Source organism: Glycine max, chromosome 15 (genome assembly GCF_000004515.6).
Source record: "Glycine max cultivar Williams 82 chromosome 15, Glycine_max_v4.0, whole genome shotgun sequence".
NCBI classification, from domain to species: Eukaryota; Viridiplantae; Streptophyta; class Magnoliopsida; order Fabales; family Fabaceae; genus Glycine; species Glycine max.
In genome coordinates, this window is record NC_038251.2 from 32,884,099 (window position 1) to 32,905,817 (window position 21,719).

Genomic DNA, 21,719 nt, shown 5'->3' on the forward strand with positions numbered 1-21,719 from the left:
CACACATAGGTCCAACACTTGATGTTAGGATACCATCAAGGTGGCTCACAAAACACTCAAGTCCCAAAACTCACAAAATAACTCTTCAATCCCGGACTTGGTACAGAACTCGTGCAGCCTCCATGATTATATAGCAATTTGCGTTTCTGGGCTGCAACGGCTTGTGCTGGAGGAGATCTATCTTCTTCTGAAAAAATCTGCAGTTAAAGAACTAAAAGATAACTTTTGATCTTTTAGTTTGAATCTTTAATCTTTAATCTTTAATCCCTGAACGAACTCTTCTACTTTGAAATTCGAACTTTAATTATCTTTTAATTCGTTCCAGAGGATAGATCATCTAATCTCTTGCTAACTGCACAATAATCTGTTAAAGATATAACAGATTTATATGTCCAGTATTATCGGGCCGGATGTCAGGACATCGTGTCCGACATCGTGGATCCTGCAGCTTCACTTCTGCACTTGACTTTTATCTTGCATTGTACAGCAACTCCAGTATTCTCGGGCTGGATGTCAGGACATCGTGTCCGACATCGTGGATCCTGCAGCTTCACTTCTGCACTTGACTTTTATCTTGCATTGTACAGCAACTCCAGTATTCTCGGGCAGGATGTCAGGACATTGAATCCGACATCGTGAATCCTGCAACTTCAATTCTTCATTTGACATTTTATCTTGTCTTGTGCATTGTGCAGCCCGATCTTATTCCTTGACATAACGTTGGACATCATGTGCAGCAACTCCAGCTTTCCTTCATTGTCTAAGTGCTTATGTTTTAACAAAATCTTAGCCAATCTTTTAAAGCTCAGTAGAGCTAAACACTAACATTCCTCATCCGCAAATGAACCTGCCCAACTTCACTCTACTCCCGAAAAAGATGATGAAAAAAATTTAAAGAGTAAGTTACCTAACAATTTCTATGCAGGTGAATCTTCCACTGGTAATTCTGATTTACAGAAGCAACATATCCCTCTTCCATTCCCTCCAAGAGCAATTTCCAACAAAAAAATGGAAGAGGCAGAGAAGGAGATATTGGAAACATTTAGAGAAGTAGAGGTAAACATACCTCTGCTGGATGCAATAAAGCAAATTCCAAGATATGCTAAATTCTTGAAGGAGATGTGCACTAATAAGCGGAAGCTTAAAGGAAGTGAAAGACTTAGTATGGGTAGAAATGTCCCCACATTGATTGGTAAATTTGTTCCCCAAATCCCTGAAAAATGTAAAGATCTAGGTACATTCAGCATACCTTGTATTATAGGGAACAATAAGTTTGACAATGTCATGCTAGATTTAGGAGCTTCTGTTAGTGTTATGCCTCTGTCTATTTTTAATTCTCTACCTCTTGGTCCTTTGCAGTCAACTGATGTGGTAATTCATTTAGCTAATAGAAGTGTTGCCTATCCTGCTGGTTTCATAGAGGATGTCGTAGTCAGAGTTGGTGAACTGATTTTCCCTGTTGATTTTTATATTTTGAATATGGAGGAGGGATTTTCTCAAGGATCAGTTCCCATCATTCTAGGCAGACCTTTTATGAAAACTGCTAGAACTAAGATAGATGTATATGCAGGCACACTATTTATGGAGTTTGGTGATATAACTATTCATTTTAATATTCTTGATGCTATGAAACATCCACCTGAAGATCTTTCTGTATTTCACGCTGAAATAATTGACCATATTGTTGATGAATACATGACTGATATTCATTCTAATCTGCATGCTTGTCACTCTTCATGCATTGAATCTGAATTTGTACTTGATCATATGGCTGAATTTGATGCTGAGAGTGAATCTGAAATTGATATTGATTACATGTCTGGTGATGTTTTACCTCTTGAGATTGATTTTCTAGAGTTAGATAGAACTAACCATGTTTCAGGAAGTACACATACCTCTGACTTTCTTTATGAGGTACAGGCTGAGAAACCATCTCTTTCTACCATTATCCAGCCGCCCACACCAGAATTGAAGCCTCTATCATCAAATTTAAAATATGCTTACTTGGATGATAGAAAAAGTTTTCCAGTAATTATATCTGCCTCCCTTGCTGATGAGCAAGAGGAGAAGTTGCTATCAGTTCTCAAGAAGCATAAGAAGGCTATAGGCTGGACCGTAGCGGACATTCCTGGTATTAGCCCATCCACATGTATGCATCGGATAAATTTAGAGGATGGGGCTAAACTAGTAAGACAGCCACAAAGAAGACTCAACCCGGTGATTCTTGATGTAGTGAAGAAGGAGGTAACCAAGCTTTTGCAAGCTGGAATCTTTTATCCTATCTCCGTCAGCCAATGGGTGAGTCCCGTCCAGGTAGTCTCGAAGAAAACCGGCCTCACCGTGATAAAAAATGAGAAGGAGGAGCTGATTCCTACTCGGGTGCAGAACAGTTGGAGAGTCTGCATCGACTATAGGAGGTTGAACTAGGTTACCAAAAAGGACCATTTTCCCCTGCCATTCATTGACCAGATGCTTGAATGCCTGGCAGGTAAATCTCACTACTATTTCCTTGATGGTTTTTCTGGTTATATGCAAATCACTATTGCTCTTGAGGATCAGGAAAAGATTACATTCACCAGCCCCTTCGGCACTTTTGCCTATAGGAGGATGCCTTTCGGCCTGTGCAATGCCCCTGGTACCTTCCAGCGGTGCATGATCAGTATTTTTAGTGATTTTTTAGAAAATTGCATAGAGGTGTTTATGGATGATTTCATTGTATATGGATCCTCTTTTGATGTTTGTTTGGATAGTCTGGAAAAGGTTTTGAATAGATGCACTGAAACTAACCTTGTTCTAAATTTTGAAAAATGTCATTTTATGGTTGAGCAAGGTATAGTTTTAGGCCACATTATTTCCAATAAGGGCATTGAAGTAGATCCTGCAAAAATTTGTTATTTCACAATTGCCTTACCCCTCTTGCGTGCGAGAGGTGTGATCTTTTCTTGGTCATGCAGGATTCTACATGCACTTTATAAGAGATTTTAGCAAAGTGGCCCTTCCACTATCCAACTTGTTGCAAAAAGAGGTGGAGTTTGACTTTAATTATAAATGCAAAGAGGCTTTTGATTGCCTCAAAAGAGCATTGACTGCCACCCCCATCATCCAGGCACCCAACTGGACAGCCCCTTTTGAGCTTATGTGTGATGCATCAAATTATGCATTGGGGGCTGTCCTTGCTCAGAAAATTGATAAATTGCCTAGGGTGATATATTATGCTTCTAGGACTTTAGATGTTGCCCAAGCGAATTATACTACTACTGAGAAAGAGCTACTAGCCATAGTTTTTGCTCTTGAAAAATTTCATTCTTATTTGCTTGGTACTCGCATTATTGTTTATACTGAGCATGCAGCTTTAAAGTACTTGTTGAAGAAGGCTGATTCAAAGCCTAGGTTGATTCGATGGATGCTCTGGCTCCAAGAGTTTGACTTGGAGATCCGTGATAGGAGCGGAGCACAAAATTGAGTTGTTGATCATTTGAGTCGGATCGAACATGTGTCTGATGAGGACTCACCCATTCAGGATGATTTCCCGGATGATCATTTATATATATTGTATAGTATTTCTGATTCTCTTTCTACTCCCTAGTTTGCTAACATTGTCAATTATTTAGTTGCTTCTGTTTTTCCTCCCTTAGCATCTAAGGGTCAAAAAGATAAGATTAAAAGTGATGCTAAGCATTTTATTTGGGATGACCCCTACTTGTGGAAATTGTGCAGTGATCAAAGTATCCCAGATCATGAGACTGACTCAGTCCTACAGTTCTGTCATTCTTCCACACCGGGAGGTCATCTGGGTGTTCAAAGTACAGCTCGCAAAGTGCTTGACTGTGGCTTTTATTGGTCCACCATCTTTAAAGATGCGTGGAAGATTTGTAGCACTTGTGAGTAGTGTCAAAGAGCAGGAAGTGCACTTACATGGCGACAACAAATGCCTCAGCAACCTATGTTATTCTGTGAGGTGTTTGATGTCTGAGGCATAGATTTCATAGGCCCTTTTCCTGTCTCTTCTGGTTATGTTTACATTCTCCTTGCAGTTGATTATGTTTCAAAATGGGTGGAAGCCAAGCCCACTAGAACTAATGATGCTAAGGTTGTTGTAGATTTTGTCAGATCTAATATGTTTTGCAAGTTTGGAGTACCTAAAGCAATCGTTAGGGATCAAGGAACCCATTTTTGCAACAAATCAAGGGTATCCACACTATACCACCCCTAAACCAATGGACAGGAAGAAATTTCTAACATGGAGATCAAAAGAATTTTACAGAAGATTGTGCAGCCAAGCAGGAAAGATTGGAGTACCAGGCTTGATGATGCTCTTTGGGCACGTAGGACTGCCTACAAAGCACCCATAGGAATGTCTCCTTATCGGGTTGTCTTTGGAAAGGCATGTCATCTTCCAGTGGAGATTGAGCACAAAGCATACTGGGAAGGAAGACCTGCAACTTCTCTATGGATCAAGCTGGTGAGGAAAGAAAGTTGCAACTGAGTGAGTTAGATGAGATCCGCCTAGAAGCGTATGAGAATGCCAAGTTCTGCAAAGAAAAGACCAAGAAGTTCCATGATAGCATGATAATTAAGAAAGACTTCAGAGTTGGGCAAAAAGTGTTATTGTATAATTCTAGGCTTGGACTCATGAGTGGTAAGTTGAGGTCTAAGTGGATTGGTCCTTTTGTTGTTACTAATGCTTTTCCTTATGGTACAGTTGAGATCAAAAGCGACTCCATAAACAAGAGCTTCAAGGTCAACTGACACCGACTTAAGCCATTTCTCACAAACCCTTCTTCAGTGGACGTAGTGGTGGAAGAGACTTCCTTACTCCACCCTACTCTTCCTCCACCATGACTTAGGGAGCTCTTCTTTTCCTATCTCCTTCTTTGCTTTTATTACATTTGTCTGATTCTATTTGATGGTTTAATTGCTTTTAATCTTTTACTTGTGCTACATTGAGAACAATGTGTTGCTTAAGTATGAGGGGGTGTTCTTTGGTTTTGGTTTTGCTAGTTTTGTTGGATTTGTTAATTTTGTTAGTTTTGTTGGGTTTCTAGTTTAATATTTTAGGTCAATTATGTTTGCATGTACGACATTGCATGTTTTTCTTTGAATTATAAGTTAAGTTCAAGTAATGGGTAATTGTTTCGAAAATAAAAGTCTCTTGACATTTTGTGATTTGAAATCCTTGTTTTTCCTCTACATGTCATGATAGTTTTGAAAGCTCAATTTGAAAGTGATAAGTTTACCTTTGTGAGAATTTGAGCCATCCATCATCATAATCTTTTGGTGTGTTTTGCCCCATTGATTGCTTGCACAATAGCCTTGGCTTGATTCTTGTTGATGCTTCCTAATTCACATGCATATTTGGAAATGATTTAGGCAATTTTGTTCTTATAAGCCTCTAGCCAAATGGACTTACCTTGAAGTAATTCCTTTGATAGCCCTTTTGAGCCTTGTTTCCCTTTCCTTGTTTTGAAGCTCACTACAAGCCTTAAGTGAAAAACCATGATATCACCTTAACCTTAAGGAATTTTGGAGCTTTGGAATTGTTTTGGGAATAAGTGTGGGGGGTTTTGTTGGATAACATATTTTGTTGGCTATGCTTCATGATGTATTTTGGGCCATACTTGATGTACATTGTATACTGGTTAAATGTTGGACATGCTGAATGATATGCTATTTCTCAATTGCTACAGTTCAAAAAACAAAAAAAAATTAGTTAAATCAATTCAAAAAAAATAAAAAGAAAAGAAATAAAGTTGAGTGAATAAGATCTTAAATGGAAAAAGAATGACGAGACTCTTGGCTCTACTCTTTGTGTTTAAAATTTTATCTTTAGGTTTTCTTATTTTTTCTTAATATGCACTTATTCCCCATTGCTCCTCTATTCCTTTGGGATTTAGCTACTTATTCCATATTTTTCCCTACCTTGTCCTTGGCCCCATTACAACCTTAAAAGACCTTTTGATCCTCATGTGCTTGTGTTTATGGGTTGATTGTCAATTTTAGAATCTTGCCAAGTTTATGTGGTGTTGGTTTTCATGGGTGCTTTGAGGGTAAATAGTAGCATAGACACTTGAGAGATAGAGTGTATATCTTGTGAGGCTTTATCACTTTTCATTCTTGAGCTGATTAACTATTTTGCCATGATTGGGTTGCTTGGATGATTTTCACAAATGTCTTGACTCTTTGGATCTCTTCATGTTAGATGTTACCCATTCCTTTCATTCCTTGATGTTCATTGAGAAATATGTAAATGTTTTTGTTTGTCTCTCTTTGATATCCTTGGATTTTGTTCTTTGTTTCATTTTGCCTATGAGTGCAAAAGGCTAAGTATGGGGGGTTTTGATGTGCCATTATTTTCTCCTATTTCTTAACCCTTTTGGCACCATTTTAATTACTGATTAGTCTTAATTTTCAAATTAATTATGTAGTTTTATCATTTGGGCTTACTGGATTAATTTTGTGTTTTTAATTTAATTTCAGGAGAATTATAAGCAATTGGGCTTGAATCCAAAATTGGACTTGGACTTGAAGAGAGCAGACTATTTTATTCTACCAAATTTTATCTTATCTAGATATTATTTAGATTTGATCTTGTCTAGATATTATTTCATCTAGATCTTATCTTATCTTATCTTATCTAGATTTTATTTTATTTATGGGCTTGGATTCAAAACAGATTTGTAAGCTTTGGGGCTGAAAACTATATAACAGCACCTAGGTCCTAGTTTAGGCTCTCTTCTCTATCTCCTCTCTTCTCTCACTTTTTCGTTTTAGTTTTAGAGTGCTACTCTCTGTTTCGTTTTAGTCACTTTTCGTTTTAGCAATAAAATTTCGTTCTTGCTTCAATCTATAATTTCGTTCTCTATTGATTAATGGAAGGCTAAGTCTCCAACATTGTTTTCTCTTGAGGATCAAGCACAGTTCTCTTTGAGTTTCTATTATTACTATTAAATTCTGATAAGTTTTTCCTCTTCACCAATTACTCTGTATTTGTTGCTATTAATTCATGCATGCTTAGTGCTTGATTAATTGTCTATGTACTTAGTTTACGTTCATGCTTAATGATCGTTTATGATTAATTGGTGTATGTGTTGCTTAATAACATAATGAATGCTTTATGTTAAACTTCGCTTAGTAATTTAATTTTGGGTTGGGTTAAGTGGTTGAACTGATAATGGATAAACTCTCGTAACCTAGGATAAGAGACTTGCTTGTGAATCAAGGGGAAGCAACGTGTTTTAATTCTGATATTTTCTAATTCACATCTATTCACTGTTTAATTTACAAAAGCAAACACCCCCCCCCCCCCAATTCGTTACTATTTTCCTACTATCTGTTATGAACGTTTGGTTGACCATTGCTCGTTGGGAGACGACCTAGGATCACTTCCTAGATACTGCATTTTTAATGTTTATTTGATTCGGGTACGGCCTCGATCAATTATGCCAAAGGATCATGCGCTTCTCAAGTTTAATTCAAGACAAGAATCCAGGAAATTCAATAGATATGATCAAGATAATCTCTAGAGACTTAGGAAGGGAATTCCAAGTTGAAACAGCAAAAGGTTTGGCCAAAGAATATAAGTTAAAATGTTTTTACAGGAGGTTACATAAGTATTGTAATCGATTACACTTGGATGGTAATCGATTACCAACAGTTATTGAACGTTTTAATTCAAATTTTAAAGCCTGTAATCGATTACACAAGTCTTGTAATCGATTACCAAAGGAGATTTTCAGAATATAATTTCCAAGAGTCACATCTGTTCAAATGGTTTTTGAATGGCCATCAAAGGTCTATTTATATGTGACTTGGAACACGAATTTGTTTAGAGTTTTTCCGAATTAAAAGTCTTATCCTCTCAAAAGCAAAATTGTCTTATCCTCTAAAAACATTCCTTGGCCAAAACACTTGCAATTCAATAAGGAATTATTTGAGTGCTTCATTGTCCAATCTATCTCTTTCAAGAGAGATTTCTTCTTCTCTTCTTCTTACTTCTGAAAAGGGATTAAGAGACCGTGGGTCTTCTGTTGTAAAGCAATTTGAACACAAAGGAAGGGTTGTCCTTGTGTGGTTCAGAACTTGTAAAGGGTTTTTGCAAGTTAGTGGAACTCTTAAGCAGGTTGCTTGGGGACTGGACGTAGGCACAAGGGTGTGGCCGAACTAGTATAAAATTGAGTTTGCACTTTCTCTTCCCTTAAACCCTTTTATTTATTATTGCTTATTGCTTCTATTCAGTAATTTTAATTTGAATAGTTATTTAGGAATTCATTTTAAAAGGAATCTTGGGATTTGGGATAAAATCAAAATAGAATTTTTAATTAGGGAATAGTTTGTGATATCTTAATTCAATCCCCCTTCTTAAGATATCTGAGGCCACTTGTCTAACACATGGATGGAATCAAGTCAAAAGAACAAGATCATGTAAATCTAAGATAAGAACTTAGTAAATTTGTTTAAGGAATCTCAATTTGATTGCTTTACTTTGGCCTCAACATCTTTAGTATCAAACATTCTTCTATCAAAGGCTAAATCAATTCAAAAAAATATTTTTGAACTGGTAATCGATTATTAGACTATGTAATCGATTACCAGAGAGTTTGTGAAGATATTTTTTACTAACGGCATGGAAAGTGGTCAAACCAGTATAAATTGAGTTTGCATTTCTCTCTTCTCTTATCTCAGTTATGTTATTGCAATTTACTTTATCTTGCGCATCTAAAAGAACATTATTAAATTGATTGCTTCTTCTTCTTCTTCTTCTGTATTCTGAGCCTATCATATATCATTTAAAAGGAGGTTAAAATTTGTTAGTGGAAAAATTTTAAAACTTAATTCACCCCCTCTTAAGTTATTAAGGTCACTTGTCCAACAATAAATACTCAAAAGACCAATATTTTTGTCCAAGTATTTTGATTAAAGTTTCATTAAGGATTTATAATAATATTATATGTCGGTAAGTATATTAAAAATAACAATGTAAAATAAAATTAATTTCAAAATACAAAATTTCACATGTGAAATTATTAAACATAGAATCAAAATATTATCTTGTAATAAATATATTAACGAATTAGATTTAAATTATTATTTAATATAAAAATTTCAACCTCATAAAATAAATTCAACAAAATATTTATTTCTAAAATTATTTATTATTGTTCTATAGGAATTCTACGAAAATGATTTTATAGGATTTAAAATTAAAAAAAAATGTTGAGACTTAGGTATTGAGTTGTGGTAAATAACACTGAGAAATAGATATATTGCTCGTAATCGTCGTACTTAACTCAAGTTTATCTTCTTGAATGACACGTGTCATCTCTATTATTAAAAAAAATTAAAGTTATTAATTTAAGATATTATTAATATATAAAATTAAAATTATTTTGTGATGAAAATATATTTAATAAATTAATTTAAATACATTTTAATAATTACTAAATATTTAGCTAAAAATTTTAACATTATTATATAAATATTAATCAACAAAAATATTGTATAAGAAAAATATTGTATATGAAGTTAATAAAAATATGGTCAAAATAATATTTGGTAACAAATATATTATCTAATTAAATTTTAATTATTTGTTAGTATAAAAAATACAACTTCATAAAATAATTATTATTCAACAAAATATATATTTATGAAATTATTTAAATTTATTTTATATAATTTATAAATAAAAATTATTTTATCGAATTTAAAAGTAAAAAAAAATATTAAATCTTAAGTATGCATTTGTATTAAATACTCAAATATTGAGATTTGTCATTTATAATGGACCTACCTAACTCAAGTAGGGTAGTCTCCCATTATACATGTGATTTCTGCCATAAAAATAATTAAAACTAACTCTAATTTTTTATATTATTAATGAAGTAATAAAAAATATTTACTATATATTTATGTTAAATCAATAACATTATTATATAAATATTAGCTAACAAAATTTTATATGTAAAATTATTAAACATAAAGTCAAAATATTATTTTATAATACATAAATTAAATAATTATATTTAAATTAATATTTATATATAAAAAATTCATATTGTAAATATTATTCAACAAATATTCATTTATAAAATTATTTAAAACTATTTTATATAATTTCTTAGTTAAAAGTGATTTTTTATAAGATTTTAAAGTAAAAATAAATATTGTTTCATCTAAGATATCTAGTTATATTAAATAGTGTAAGAAAGAGTCTTATATGTAGGGGTGGGTAAGCGGGCCGGCCCACCCCGCGTAAGGCCCGTCCGCATAAGTCCGCATTGGCAGCGGATTGAGTCAGTCCGCCCCACTTCTTACATGGATTAAATAAATTGGTCCGCCCCGGCCCTGCGGACCCCGCGGGTCAAACGGGCCTAGTTTAAAAAGAATTTCAATTTTAATAAAAATACAATACAATCAAATTAAGTTCAATACAAATGTAAATAAAATCTCAATAATTAGTCAATTACATCAATAAAATAAATAATGTCTTAACAAAAGAAAATCCAAGAAATAAATCTAAAATATGAAATTTAAACATCTCCAACAACAAATGATTTCATATTTGAAGTAACTTGAGCCTTCTTCATCTCCACATTTAAGAGTACAACAATAATGAATCAGCCCCAGCCAAAATAGGATAAAAACAAATTCTAGAGAGAGAAGAGATGTACTTTGCATGGTGGCGGGCCAAGGCTGTGCCGCTGTGGTGTGTCGCGTGACTGCATGAGTGTGAGTCGCATTTTGTTTTACTTGTAAGGAAAAGAGTCGTATGACTTGCGTGCGCGTGACTCCGTGGATGAGAAAAACCGTGAAGAGAAAAAGTGTTTTTAGCCTGCTACAATGATAACGGCTAGATATGATGTGAGTCATTTTTTATAATAAAAATATATTGAAATATCTTTAAAAATATTTATTTAACAATTATTTTTAGCTTAAATGATAAGAATTAATATTTTTATTATTTATGGTTTGCAGACATGAAAAAGACAGATTAAAAGAAAAAAAGATCGAGAAAATATCAAAAAGGAAGATTTTTAACATGTTATCACTTATCTTTTTTTATCTTTAATCTTTTATTTTTGTTATCTTTTATTTTTCTTATCTTATCTTTTTTATCTTTATCATCTTTTAATTTAAATCTTTTATTTTTATCTTTAAATCTTTATCTTATCTAATATATTCCTTTATCTATTCTTTTAAAAGAAAAGTTTAAAGTAAAAAAGAGAAAATCAAACCTAATATAATTGGGTCAGGATCACACAAATCAAACCTAATGTCGGCTGCGGGCAACCCACGGACCCCACGGGCCAAACCCGCTTAGTCTGCGGGTTAAGCGGGGTGGGCCCAAAAATAAGACATAACCATGGACCGTTTAAAAAAATTGGTTCGTAACCCGCGCAGACCACGGGCCCCGCAGGCCAGTCCATGGACTTGGGCTCGTTTATCCACCCTTACTTATATGATTCTACCTAACTCCATTAGGACTTGTGACTAATACTTATGATTCCTATCTTGAAAAAATAAAACTAATTTAATTTATGATATTATTGGTAAAGTAATTTAAAATTATTTTATAATAAAATTATGTTTAATAAATTTATTTTAAAATATTTCTATTTATAACATAATTATAAATAAATAAATTTGTGTTTAATTTAATAAAAATAAATAAAATTAATATTATGCTCATAAAATAACGTAAAATTAGAAGAAAAAATATGTAAAAAAGAAAATGACATAAAAAAATAAGAGAGGAAAACATTAAATGTAACAATGAGGGAAATAATAATAATAATAATAAAATTGTTTTTGGCTAAGAGAACTATAGTGATTTTCTATTTTATTAATTTGTCAAAAAAAAAATTCCTATAAGCATAAATATGAAAGAGGAATAAAAGGTAAAATTAAAAAGGAAGAGAGAGAAATTTCGAAGAAAATAAGTTGTCCACAAATTGACCTTTTTTTTCTTGTTACCATGCCATGTTATTGGTATGAATTTGTAACCTCTGAAATTTCACTAACTGTAGATCGGTTATCCATGTGTGATTTGCTTGATGTGGATGTTGAGTTATGTGGAGTTTTATTGACTTAGGTTGAAATTATGAGATTTCAAGTTTTACCTAAACCCATTCTGGTAAAACAGTGATCCTAGACTCATTAACCATTGGATTGCCTTCAAATTTAGACTATAGGTTTGTAACCCACATCCCCATGGTTTAACCATTGGGATTTTCAAAGTAAAACATTTTGACATCTTGCTTATCGCAAGAAGCGCGCTAAGTGCAATTCCAACCCGAGAGGAATTGTGCTCAGCACGAAATGTTGAACTCAACGCAAGAGGACATGCGCTCAGCGTGAAATGTCGCACTCAGTACAAATCTCAACTCGAGACGAATTGCACTCAGCGCGAAAAGTTGTTCTTAGCGTTAAGAGTGGATTCCTGCTTAGTGAGACGAGTTCACTAAACAAGATCTGCAGATTATAAATACATTTTTCTATGTGAAAAACATGATTTTACACCTCTCTCTCTCAAAACTCCACCCAAACCACCCTAGAAACTTCTCCTCCACCACTCACGACCACCGATGGCCACCATGAGCTGTCTTTGCTTGCCGCTAGACCACCACATGGAGAGGAACGTCTTAATCGGAGCGGAATCCTCATAATGCACCTCAAGGATTCGGTAGAGAAAGAAGCTCTCAATCATTTCTTTCATAGTTTCTCTAAGGTAATCTTGTCTTCTATGTCTTTCTCCTAGTTAGTTTGAGCTTCTCTTAGTAGCTCTTATGTTTTGGGTACCGTAATAAGATATTTTTACACTTCTTTTGAAAAACCCTTGAAAATGACACGTTGTAAAAGTTATCTTTTTATAATTGATATTATTTTCATGACATTTGTTGAACCCCGATCACATTGGCGTGATCGGAATTTAAAATGACGCCTCCTTGTAGTAGAACCCAAAACACCCCTTAGCCCCCTATTATTTTGACAAGGGTATTTGACCCCGAATGTTATTATTAACCTTGTTTTTGAAATCTATACTAAATTTTCTTCAATTTGGTATATAGAACTATACGTTTGGACTGACAAACGTGAACAAGAGAGGTCTCTAAACGATGTAAATAGGAGTTGACAAAGAACTCACAATAGGTGAGGGGAGTTTATTTTGGTTTATCACACTGATACTGTAGTTGGGGTTAGGGAACCCAACTATGGGGATGTATGGTTTTCCCTATTACATGCTGGTTTTCAAGAAAATCTGTGTTTTCGACTAATGGGATGTGATATATTTTTTATTGATGAATGAAATTATAAATGTTGTTGTTGTAATGATTTGAATTTTTGGGAAAAGTCTTAATTATAGAGGAGACTTTGTCCAAAATTTCATATTTGTTCTTCTATTTACTCCTTTATTAAATTTTAAATGGGCATGTGAGTTTGTTTTGTTAACCATAGTTCTCCTCTTTAATTTATAAATTTTCTCTAAAATACCAGTCTCATGATATTATGGATTATTGTTGTATTAGACTTATGTTGTTTGAAGACCTGGGAAGTGTGAATCTCAGGCATGAAATTTATATATATGTATTTGTGGAATGTGATTATTGGTAATGTTGTTAACGATGATAATGTCTATATGAGGTGATGTTGTTATTGATGATAATATTGATAAATAATGATATTTTTATTGGTGATAATATTGATATGAGAGTGTTATTTTTATTAATGATAATGTGACATGAGGTGATGTTATTAATGATGATAATATTGAAATGAGATGATGTTGATGATGATAATGTCATTGAGATGAGATGATGTTGATGTTAAAAATGACATTGAGATGAGATGATGATGATAATGACATTGAGATGAGATGTTGTATTGATTGATAGTTGTGTATGAGTATGGTACTTGTTATTTTTTCTCTTGCTAATTATGGTTATTTGATAATTGTTGATTTCTTTTATCATAAACTCACCCTTGTTGGATCAAGTGGTCTCAGAATAATTAAGAAGGGGGGTTGAATTAATTATGAACGTGTCATGACTAATTAAAAAATTATCCTTCTTAATGTTATTAGATTCAATTAGGCTTTACAACTAAGTTATGAGAAAGTAAAGAACAAAAACAATAACTTAGACAAAAGTAAAGCAAAAATAAAAAGTACACAATGGAAAGATAAAGAATGTAGGGAAGAAGAAGACAAACACAAGATTTATACTGGTTCGGCCACAACCCGTGCCTACATCTAGTCCCCAAGCAACCACTGGTTCTTAAAATTTCCAATAACCTTGTAAAATCCTTTACAAGCAAAGATCCACAAGGGAAGTACCCTCCCTTGTTCTCTTTGAACAACCATGTGGATGTACCCTCCACTTGAACTGATCCACAAGAGATGTACCCTCTCGTGTTCTCAGTATTACAACCCAAGTAGATGTATGCTCTACTTGTACCACAAAGGATGTACCCTCCAATGTGTTAAGACAAAGAATTCTTAGGCGGTTAGTCCCTTGAATCTTTGTAAGGGGAAACAAAAGATATCTCAGGCGGTTAGTCCTTTGAAATCTTTTGTTTAAAGGGAAGAGGAAGAATCAAAAGATATCTCCAGTCATCTTTCTTCCATCTCCATTCCGCTGTCATTGATCTTCAAGAAGAAAATGACTCCATTGATGAAGAAGATCCAAGGCCTAAAAAAATCCACATGGAGCTACATTAGTAAAATTGGAAAAAATACAAATTTACACAAACTGGAAATGAGTGAAATATCTTACATGAACCAAAATTAAAAATATAAAAACTTATAAGGAGTAAAATTAGAAAAATAAACTTACAAGAATCGAGAGTGAAGGAACCCTAACCTGCATGGACAAAAAACAATTTTAAAAAAATGAAAAGTGCTATAAACATATTGATAAATATACTTTTAAACCTTTATTATTTCTTAAAAATTATTATTAGTTAAATTTATAAAAAAATAAACATTTAAAAAAGAGTTAAACTAATACAATTTTACGATTTTTAATAAATCTTAACTAGTAATAAAATGTTTGTTAAAAAAATGTGTTATTCGTATTTTTTCTCTTAAAATTGAGGGAATTGATCTTAAACAGTTAAAAATAGTTGACAAGTACATCTAAATTTATCTAAAAAAAGTACATCTAAATTGATTTTTGCTACATATTTTACAAGCGTGTGCATGGCGTGAAAAATAATTCTTGTTGTAAAATAAACAAACTCATATTTGATTGATTAGTAATGAAATGGTGACGCCATATTTTTCCATGGTTAGTAATGGAATGGACATGAGTGCAATAAATGCCAATTTGGAAATTGTGTGCTTTTTTTCGATTGAGAAGTCATTTTTAATTGAAATGAAGTAATGGCTCATTCGGTATATGCAACTAAGGGGGGACATTTTTCTTGTACAGAAAGAAAGAAAAAAATATCTTGAGAAAATACACAACTAAGATTCTAAGAATGAGTTGTTAGTGCTTAGCTTTACTTAGTTTTAAAAGATTGGCTAAAATTTTGTTAAAACATAAGCACTTAGACAATGAAGGAAAGCTGGAGTTGCTGCACATGATGTCTAACATTATGTCAAGGAATCAGATTGGGCTGCACAATGCACAAGGCAAGATAAAATGTCAAATGAAGAATTGAAGCTGCAGGATCCACGATGTCGGATACAATGTCCAGGACATCCTGCCCGAAAATACTGGACACATAAATCTGTTATATCTTTAACAGATTAATGTGCAGTCAGCAACAGATTAGGAGCTCTATCTTTAGGAACGAATTAAAAGATAATTAAAGATTGAATTACAAACTTGAATAGTTTCGTTCAGGGATTAGAGATTGAAGATAAAAACTAAAAGATAAAACTTTATCTTTTAGATCTTTAAGTGCAGATTTTTCAGGAGAATGATAGAGCTTATCCAGCGCAAGTTGTTGCAGCCCAGATACGTACACTGCTATATAAACATGAAGGTTGCACGGGTTTTGAATCAAGTCAGAGATTGAAGAGTTATTTTGTGAGTTTTGTGACTTGAGTGTTTTGTGAGCCACCTTGATGATACCCTAACATCAAGTGTTGGACCTGAGTGTGTAGAGTTGATCTCTATTGTTCAGAGAGCAATCTCTGGTGTGTCTTTGATTTGTTTGTAAACACGGGTGAGTGATTGAGAGGGAGTGAGAGGGGTTCTCATATCTAAGAGTGGCTCTTAGGTAGAAGTTGCATGGGTAGTGGTTAGGTGAGAAGGTTGTATACAGTGGCTGTTAGATCTTCGAACTAATACTATTTTAGTGGATTTCCTCCCTGGCTTGGTAGCCCCCAGATGTAGGTGACGTTGCACCGAACTGGGTTAACAATTCTCTTGTGTTATTTACTTGTTTAATCTGTTCATACTGTCATATACAATCTGCATGTTCTGAAGCGCGATGTCGTGACATCCTGTACGACATCTGTCCTCAGTATCAGAATTTCAATTGGTATCAGAGCAGGCACTCTAAATCACTGAGTGAGATCTAGGGAGATAAATTCTGATGAACATGGAGAAAGAAGGAGGACCAGTGAACAGACCACCAATTCTGGATGGAACCAACTATGAATACTGGAAAGCAAGGATGGTGGCCTTCCTCAAATCACTGGATAGCAGAACCTGGAAAGCTGTCATCAAAGGCTGGGAACATCCCAAGATGCTGGACACAGAAGGAAAGCCCACTGATGAATTGAAGCCAGAAGAAGACTGGACAAAAGAAGAAGACGAATTGGCACTTGGAAACTCCAAAGCCTTGAATGCCCTATTCAATGGAGTTGACAAGAATATCTTCAGATTGATCAACACATGCACAGTTGCCAAGGATGCATGGGAGATTCTGAAAACCACTCATGAAGGAACCTCCAAAGTGAAGATGTCCAGATTGCAACTATTGGCTACAAAATTCGAAAATCTGAAGATGAAGGAGGAAGAATGCATTCATGACTTCCACATGAACATTCTTGAAATTGCCAATGCTTGCACTGCCTTGGGAGACAGGATGACAGATGAAAAGCTGGTGAGAAAGATCCTCAGATCTTTGCCTAAGAGATTTGACATGAAAGTCACTGCAATAGAGGAGGCCCAAGACATTTGCAACATGAGAGTAGATGAACTCATTGGTTCCCTTCAAACCTTTGAGCTAGGACTCTCGGATAGGACTGAAAAGAAGAGCAAGAACCTGGCGTTCGTGTCCAATGATGAAGGAGAAGAAGATGAGTATGACCTGGATACTGATGAAGGTCTGACTAACGCAGTTGTGCTCCTTGGAAAACAGTTCAACAAAGTGCTGAAAAGAATGGACAGGAGGCAGAAACCACATGTCCGGAACATCCCTTTCGACATCAGGAAAGGTAGTGAATACCAGAAGAAGTCAGATGAAAAGCCCAGTCACAGCAAAGGAATTCAATGCCATGGGTGTGAAGGCTATGGACACATCAAAGCTGAATGTCCCACCCATCTCAAGAAGCAGAGGAAAGGACATTCTGTATGTTGGTCTGATGATACAGAGAGTGAACAAGAAAGTGATTCTGACAGAGATGTGAATGCACTCACTGGGAGATTTGAATCTGATGAAGATTCAAGTGATATTGATATTGAAATCACTTTTGATGAGCTTGCTATATCCTATAGAGAACTATGCATCAAAAGTGAGAAGATTCTTCAGCAAGAAGCTCAACTGAAGAAGATCATTGCAAATCTGGAGGCTGAGAAGGAGGCACATGAAGAGGAGATCTCTGAGCTTAAAGGAGAAATTGGTTTTCTGAACTCTAAACTGGAAAACATGACAAAATCAATAAAGATGCTGAATAAAGGCTCAGATATGCTTGATGAGGTGCTACAGCTTGGGAAGAATGTTGGAAACCAGAGAGGACTTGGATTTAATCATAAATCTGCTGGCAGAACAACCATGACAGAATTTGTTCCTGCCAAAAACAGCACTGGAGCCACGATGTCACAACATCGGTCTCGACATCATGGAACGCAGCAGAAAAAGAGCAAAAGAAAGAAGTGGAGGTGTCACTACTGTGGCAAGTATGGTCACATAAAGCCCTTTTGCTATCATCTACATGGCCATCCACATCATGGAACTCAAAGTAGCAGCAGCGGAAGGAAGATGATGTGGGTTCCAAAACACAAGATTGTTAGTCTTGTTGTTCATACTTCACTTAGAGCATCAGCTAAGGAAGATTGGTACCTAGATAGTGGCTGTTCCAGACACATGACAGGAGTTAAAGAATTCCTGGTGAACATTGAACCTTGCTCCACTAGCTATGTGACATTTGGAGATGGCTCTAAAGGAAAGATCACTGGAATGGGAAAGCTAGTCCATGATGGACTTCCTAGTCTGAACAAAGTACTGCTGGTGAAGGGACTGACTGCAAACTTGATCAGCATCAGTCAGTTGTGTGATGAAGGATTCAATGTAAACTTCACAAAGTCAGAATGCTTGGTGACAAATGAGAAGAGTGAAGTTCTAATGAAGGGCAGCAGATCAAAGGACAACTGTTACCTATGGACACCTCAAGAAACCAGTTACTCCTCCACATGTCTATCCTCCAAAGAAGATGAAGTCAAAATATGGCATCAAAGATTTGGACATCTGCACTTAAGAGGCATGAAGAAAATCATTGACAAAGGTGCTGTTAGAGGCATTCCCAATCTGAAAATAGAAGAAGGCAGAATCTGTGGTGAATGTCAGATTGGAAAGCAAGTCAAGATGTCCCACCAGAAGCTTCAACATCAGACCACTTCCAGGGTGCTGGAACTACTTCACATGGACTTGATGGGGCCTATGCAAGTTGAAAGCCTTGGAGGAAAGAGGTATGCCTATGTTGTTGTGGATGATTTCTCCAGATTTACCTGGGTCAACTTTATCAGAGAGAAATCAGACACCTTTGAAGTATTCAAAGAGTTGAGTCTAAGACTTCAAAGAGAAAAAGACTGTGTCATCAAGAGAATTAGGAGTGACCATGGCAGAGAGTTTGAAAAAACCAAGTTTACTGAATTCTGCACATCTGAAGGCATCACTCATGAGTTCTCTGCAGCCATCACACCACAACAAAATGGCATAGTTGAAAGGAAAAACAGGACTTTGCAAGAAGCTGCTAGGGTCATGCTTCATGCCAAAGAACTTCCCTATAATCTCTGGGCTGAAGCCATGAACACAGCATGTTATATCCACAACAGAGTCACACTTAGAAGAGGGACTCCAACCACACTGTATGAAATCTGGAAAGGGAGGAAGCCAACTGTCAAGCACTTCCACATCTTTGGAAGTCCATGTTACATTTTGGCAGATAGAGAGCAAAGGAGAAAGATGGATCCCAAGAGTGATGCAGGAATATTCTTGGGATACTCTACAAACAGCAGAGCATATAGAGTATTCAATTCCAGAACCAGAACTGTGATGGAATCCATCAATGTGGTTGTTGATGATCTAACTCCAGCAAGAAAGAAGGATGTCGAAGACGATGTCAGAACATCGGGAGACAATGTAGCAGATACAGCTAAAAGTGCAGAAAATGCAGAAAACTCTGATTCTGCTACAGATGAACCAAACATCAATCAACCTGACAAGAGTCCCTCCATTAGAATCCAGAAGATGCACCCCAAGGAGCTGATTATAGGAGATCCAAACAGAGGAGTCACTACAAGATCAAGGGAGATTGAGATTGTCTCCAATTCATGCTTTGTCTCCAAAACTGAGCCAAAGAATGTGAAAGAGGCACTGACTGATGAGTTCTGGATCAATGCTATGCAAGAAGAATTGGAGCAATTCAAAAGGAATGAAGTTTGGGAGCTAGTTCCTAGACCCGAGGGAACTAATGTGATTGGCACCAAGTGGATCTTCAAGAACAAAACCAATGAAGAAGGTGTTATAACCAGAAACAAGGCCAGACTTGTTGCTCAAGGCTACACTCAGATTGAAGGTGTAGACTTTGATGAAACTTTCGCCCCTGTTGCTAGACTTGAGTCCATCAGATTGTTACTTGGTGTAGCTTGCATCCTCAAATTCAAGTTGTACCAGATGGATGTGAAGAGCGCGTTTCTGAATGGATACCTGAATGAAGAAGTCTATGTGGAGCAGCCAAAGGGATTTGTAGATCCAACTCATCCAGATCATGTATACAGGCTCAAGAAGGCTCTCTATGGATTGAAGCAAGCTCCAAGAGCTTGGTATGAAAGGCTAACAGAGTTCCTTACTCAGCAAGGGTATAGGAAGGGAGGAATTGACAAGACTCTCTTTGTCAAACAAGATGCTGAAAACTTGATGATAGCACAGATATATGTTGATGACATTGTGTTTGGAGGGATGTCGAATGAGATGCTTCGACATTTTGTCCAACAGATGCAATCTGAATTTGAGATGAGTCTTGTTGGAGAGCTGACTTATTTTCTGGGACTCCAAGTGAAGCAGATGGAAGACTCCATATTCCTCTCACAAAGCAAGTATGCAAAGAACATTGTCAAGAAGTTTGGGATGGAAAATGCCAGCCATAAAAGAACACCTGCACCTACTCACTTGAAGCTGTCAAAGGATGAAGCTGGCACCAGTGTTGATCAAAGTCTGTACAGAAGCATGATTGGGAGCTTACTATATTTAACAGCAAGCAGACCTGACATCACCTTTGCAGTAGGTGTTTGTGCAAGATATCAAGCCAATCCTAAGATAAGTCACTTGAATCAAGTAAAGAGAATTCTGAAATATGTAAATGGCACCAGTGACTATGGGATTATGTACTGTCATTGTTCAGATTCAATGCTGGTTGGATATTGTGATGCTGATTGGGCTGGAAGTGCAGATGACAGAAAAAGCACTTCTGGTGGATGTTTCTATTTGGGAAACAATCTTATTTCATGGTTCAGCAAGAAGCAGAACTGTGTGTCCCTATCTACTGCAGAAGCAGAGTATATTGCAGCAGGAAGCAGCTGTTCACAACTAGTTTGGATGAAGCAGATGCTGAAGGAGTACAATGTCGAACAAGATGTCATGACATTGTACTGTGACAACATGAGTGCTATTAATATTTCTAAAAATCCTGTTCAACACAGCAGAACCAAGCACATTGACATTAGACATCACTATATTAGAGATCTTGTTGATGATAAAGTTATCACACTGGAGCATGTTGCCACTGAGGAACAAGTAGCAGATATTTTCACAAAGGCATTGGATGCAAATCAGTTTGAAAAACTGAGGGGCAAGCTGGGCATTTGTCTGCTAGAGGAGTTATAGCAGTTACTTCTATCTGAACGTGCTCAAACTTCTCACTCAACATTAATAGCACGTTCACTACTGGGCCAAAACAAATTCAACCTCCGTTTCACACGTTCTCCTACATTCCTCATTCAAACTTACATTTTCGTGGCAATCTCGTTTTCATCAGCATTCCCTAACACTTCTCAGATATTCACGAAACCACTCCCAAAGCTCTGCTTCTCCATGGCTACCTCACCAAAAGAAACCTCATCCCCTGTTTCACCCTCTGTACCATCATCTCCATCATCCTCCAAAACTCCATCAAACCAGGAACAACCTGCACTCAATATCCAATCCATACAAATGATTCCTGGTCCAGGCCCTGTTCCTGAGAAACTGGTCCCTAAAAGACAACAGGGAGTGAAGATTTCTGAAAACCCTAGCTTTGCAACAAGCCCTAGGGAAGAAGACACTGAGAT